The sequence below is a fragment of the Rhagoletis zephyria genome, unplaced genomic scaffold, assembly GCF_001687245.7.
Source record: "Rhagoletis zephyria isolate East Lansing unplaced genomic scaffold, Rhagoletis_zephyria_1.1 Rzeph_scaffold_00023, whole genome shotgun sequence".
Lineage (NCBI taxonomy): Eukaryota > Metazoa > Arthropoda > Insecta > Diptera > Tephritidae > Rhagoletis > Rhagoletis zephyria.
The window spans coordinates 343,720-349,354 of NW_016157107.1; the positions used below are offsets into that span (position 1 = coordinate 343,720).

Here is a 5,635-nt window from a genome sequence, read left to right on the forward strand (position 1 = left end):
TTTTAGCACAAAAGTTTTTAGCCACGGATTCAATGTACTTTATATCCCTATGAAAAAAATATTGCCCGACAAGTAAACAAAATCACTGTTTTTTGAAATGTGTGGTAAAAATAAATTTCCCAAAGAGCTTAATTTAAAATGATTGAAATGAATATAACATCAAAAGCAAATCACGAAAAAGGGGTTTAAACTGTGCACCCTTTTTCCTTCATGGCTAGTAGTTTTTTTCTAAGATTAGTCCACAGAACCATAATATATTAAGAAACAAATGATCAAGTAGAAGTGGGAACTTGTATAACTGCCAATTGATAGCTCGGTTATATATGTAGCTTGAGAAATAATAGGTTTAAATACACTTTTATCAAAGTTGATAAAGCTAACACAAATACTGCGGCAAAAAATATTGGCTTAAATTTGTCATTTTGTTTCCCAAATATATGTTCGCTTTCGCAAAAGCTCCGCATTTGCAATACGAATATTCGCAACAACCCTACTACATACGTATGTAGATATGCAGGCGTATGTACATTTAGGGACGCCCTAATATAGTAAAGTCGGGATTTTAATGCTCTCACCCCCTAGGATTGTTCTATATCGAAAAAAATTATACTCATATTTTTTTATTTTGAAATCAAAACATATTTAGAGGTCGCTTATATGGGGAAAAACAACTTTTCGTAGTCTTTACCGAAGACTTCTAATGACAATATCCAATTGTTTATTTAACAATTTTTTATACTAAAGATTTTTTTTATCCTCCCATTACATTTTCAGGCATTTCTGGGGGCTTTGGCGGATCTTTAAAATATAGTTACTATGAAAAAATGGTTAAAATAATAATTGGATATTATGATTGGGAATCTCTTAAAGAGAAACAGAGTTCTCCGATCGAAAAATATTAATTTTCAACAATTCTATACCATTTCTTCGAAAAGTGTTTGTTCACCATATAAAATACATAGAAAAATTTTAACGCTTTGACTGACCTCTAAATATTTTTTTATTTCAAAATAAAAAATATGCGTATTTTTCCCCAAATTGCAACTTTATTTTTCACATGCTTTTTTTGACCACCCTAATGTACATACATACATATCGCACGTTTAATAAAATAGAGATGTAGCTCAAAATTTACGTTTTTGGAGATTTCATTATGCAATTAATAAGCTTGATAAGGAGAATATGTTCAGTCTAACAGATAACCAAACTTCCCAAACTTTGCGAATATGTGTCTTTTCATCTGTATATTTGTATACCAAATGTATGAATTGATAAAACTTTGATTGCGTTTCCCTAAAAAATTAAAATTTTGAAATACTTCGTTGTTTTATTAAACGTGCGATATGTGGAGAGTTGGTGTTAGTTTTCACTTTGGCAGCCATTTCTTCGCATTGGATGCGAGACGTAAATTAATGCCATAAATTATTTACACCCACCTGCGATATTAAAAATTAACAAGAAACTTTTCCAATATCTAGAAGTATGCGCTTCTCCTAACTTTAACTGGAGAGGTGATTGGGGGTAAGAAGAGTGGCGAAATCAAACATAGTTCATAGACCGCACATATGTACATATGTATGGATGCATGTATGTATGTGCATAAATATGATCACTTATGTACGTTGTATTTGTACCTTTTTATAAATTGCGGGCAAGTTTTTCGTTGCTCGCTCATATCGACAAAAAGTTTCGAAACACGTTTCTTACGAGTCAATTGCCCAGCAGTGAGAAAAAAACTAGCATACTCTTTTTAAACAGAGTGTCGATTTTTTTATGTAAGCGAAACGAAATTTTTAAACGAAGAAGGAATTGACAAACAAACTAGTTTTCACTTTGAAATCAAATTAGCGTGAATGATTGCGAGAATTTTAAGCTACTGACGTTTTGTAGAATTTTGACAAAAAAGATGTTCTCGTGCTAAATGTTTTTAAACAAATAGCTACAGACTATTTTAAAGAAAAAAGGTTCTTAATTTACATAAACAAATTGGTAAAAAATAAATAATTCGAAGTTAAAGAAAAATTATTGCTTGTTTACATATTAATGAAAATTCGTTTTTTTGTGTCTTGCACAAATGTAAATGTGATATGTGCATTAGATGCCTTCTTTTGCTAAAGTATTTCAGATACACCCTCCGGCAGCATAATATGAAAATAAGATGCTAAGAACCTAACAAAATGGAAAAAACTCATTGTTGCAAAAACTGAATGATCTACTCAGAAATCCGCTATTTAAAAGGCTGTTTTACGATAGGTTTAGATCCTTCTGAGGACACCTTTCTTCTTGCATAAGCAAAAAAAACAAAAGATATCCAACTTTATGTAGAATAAGCCGCTAAAGCGAATGGCGTAGTCAGTTTTCTAATACAACTAACCTGAAATTTACCCACACTAAAGTGACCATTTGGTACCTTTTCACGAATTTTCGAGTTTATCGTTAGGATTATCCAGAAAATAGTAATTTTTCCAAATTTGCATGCTTAAAATTGTATCTAATTTAATATAGTTTTTAGATTGAAAATCGAATAACGGACATTTTAACTAGTTAATTAGGTTTAGGTAAAGTTTGTTGAAATATTTAACCATGCCATTTTTGAACGCTAGGTAGGGAAATACTTTCTGTTGCGCCTCTACATCTTGAAAAATCATCCGTTTCTCGGTTTCGGATTTTTAGGACCTAAAAACCTATAAAAAATGCAAAATAAAATAACGAAATAGGCTGTAAAAGGCAAAATAAAATAGCGAAATAGACAGAAAAAGGCACTAGAAGTCGAAAGAAAAGTCTTGCATGTACTAAACGTGCGCTCGACGTGAGGTGATACAAGTGGCGCCCAATTTAAGTATGGAACGTTTAAAACTTCCATAATATCAGGACTAAGGGCTTTTTCCTCGCCCATAACTACTTTATCCACACCCCGTTTTGTCTCCTAGCCTACATTAGGTTAGGAAACAATTTGCTGTAAATTATCTTGAAGAAATAAATATACGAGCATTTTTTTCTTGAGAGATGCAAATTGATTTAAGAAATTTTGATAGAAGAAAATTCCTATTCCATTTCTTGTGCGCCATTTTATATGAATTTTTGGTTTTTTTTTTTGAGAGCTCTTAAAAGTTTAACTGCGAATGAAACCTAAAAATATGCAATGCATACTCACTTACTGAGCCTAAAAGAGTTTACAACTGATATGTCCTTAACAAGGATTCGAAGATTTAATTTGCCCACTTCGAATTCGTACCACCAAAATTGCCTACATAACAAAAATTCAAGTTCATTTAATTTTCTCGGTATTCGAAATATTAAAAAAATTAGGCAATCGTAAAAAATCACCATCTCATTCGAAAACCAGAAACCAGATATCGAGGAAAATGAACATTAAAACTCTTTTTTTGAATTTTTTTTAATACTTTTGCAAGTTGAGCGCATCTTGTGTTTATAGAACTTTATATTAAACAAGTGATTTCAAATTACGGAAAGACCCTTGAGGTACCATCTTTCCGATAAAAAAAAAGAATTATTGAAATCGGTACACGTGGTCCAAAGTTATGCGTTAGCATACTATTCCGACGAATTGATAACTTACCCCTCTTTCGAAGTCGGTTACAAATGTTTGAGTTTTTTGCTAATTTTATGTAAATAAATGCAATTTATGAAACTTCAAAAAGTTTATTTATTTATTACATACTGTACATAAAACTTGCATAAATGTACTTTAATGATCATTTTATCTGAAGCGAATTTTCAGAAGTATAAACCCCTCCCAAAATATATTCCTGGGTGCGCCCCTGGTAGGGAGGAATATATTTGTATGGGATTTCGTTAACATGTAGTAACCTTCTCTTCAGCTGAAGTAAGCACTACACTATCAATATCTCTGGAACCCAAAAGCGCATGGCTAGCGCTAGCAGAGTGTATTGATTATTTAAATAAAAAAGCACAATTTCTTTCAACAAATCGCCCAAACCCACCAATTATTTTTTTATATAAAATTTATGTAGTCTATGTACTTACACATTTTTAATTTGTATACATCTTTGGTTTCGGTAGGGGTAAAATTTTCGAAGGTGTAACGCATATCCCAGCACAAAATTTCGAAGGGCTTAGCATGTGTATTTCGGCATACAATTTTTATTTTCATTAGAAGCACCCTGTGTTTGCTTGCCAAATGGTTGCATACATTTAGGCATATGCATAGTAAGAGAAAATGCCCTACAATTGATTATTACTTCCGATTATTTAAACTCCGCACATGCATACTGCTTTGTACCTATGTATTTACATAAATACATATGTATGGACTCATTTGTTGCAACTGGGCATGAATCACGTATGAAACGATAGTCATTCAAATGATACTGACAAAACGATGTTGTCAAAACATTGATTTATGCATTTGTGTTGCTGTTACGTGTTACTGTTACTGTTAAAAGAAGCAAAACTGGAATCGAATTAACGATATCGCACAAACGATCAAACAATTTTTGATTTTTATGAAGCAAGACAATCTCGACACGATACCGTTCAGACGATTGTCGTCATACGTGACTCATGCCCTGGTTTTGATATTCGTAGATGGTTTTAGGCATAGGTTTAGTAGTCTATTTTGATAAAAATGCAAGGCGAAAATTTAAAAAAATACTGAAATCATTTTAACTGGGGCCGTTGATAACTGATGAACATACATGAATATATGTATGTATAATATGTATATGTATGGATGATAGAATAGCTCTAATCCAATACTTTTCGTGTAAAATTCTGGAAAAAGGCCAAACAGCAAAATCACTCTCTGAAGAGAGCGTAAAAAGTGAGTAACAGCAAAACGTATGGAACAAAAAGCATCGGGTAAAATCCTGCAACATGAACTGCATTTACATGAACCACAGATTATATTCCGAAAAGAAATACTAAATTTAGGAACATATACAAATAGAAATTCTCAAACTATAAGCTCAAAAACAATAACTGATGCGGTGTTCCCAAGATATTTTAACGCCCTTGAGTCACAAGTATATAGAAGTATTTAATAAAATACCGACAATTTCATGTATTACAAGAATGAAAAATGAAAATGAATAAAAAAATTAAACCAGCAAAATGAATAAAATTAAGTGAAATTAATGTTTAATTTCTAACCTAACCTACATTTGTATGTATGTAACTGAATCGCCTAATAATAGCTTTACATATAAAAAGACTATCCTAATTTTCGAGCTTAACTCCCTAGTCTGTTATTAGAAAAGGAGATTAGCCATGCAAAATTATAATTAAAAATATTTCAGATTAAACCGATAACTTTTTGGTGTCCTACCTAGTTTTATTGATTACACTTGCGAAGAAAAGGAGGAATGTCAAATGTTAAAGTAAACAAAAAGTGACGCTAGTAAGGAAAATAGGTTTGTAAAGGTATTTTTAATAAAATATTCAGATAAAATATATTTAAATGGCGTAATATGTGTTGCAGAAAAAAGTGACCACGGTGGCACAGAGAAGAAGTTTAACTTTTCCTCGAGTTGTGTGAATAACAAGCACAACCAATTTGACAGCTAACGAGCTTTGATTGGGATTATTAGAGCGTTCCAGCACGGCTACGATTTGCAGGTTTTGACGAATTTAGCCCAAAGTCGTTGCCGTACGC

General features: G+C 31.9%; 1 protein-coding gene across 5 annotated transcripts in view; it reads left to right on the forward strand.

Annotated features, from left to right (window-relative positions):
* The window catches only part of beat-VII (Immunoglobulin domain-containing protein beaten path VII), a 501,410-nt gene that overhangs the window by 303,865 nt on the left and 191,910 nt on the right, over nucleotides 1–5,635 (forward strand). The window lies entirely within an intron of this gene.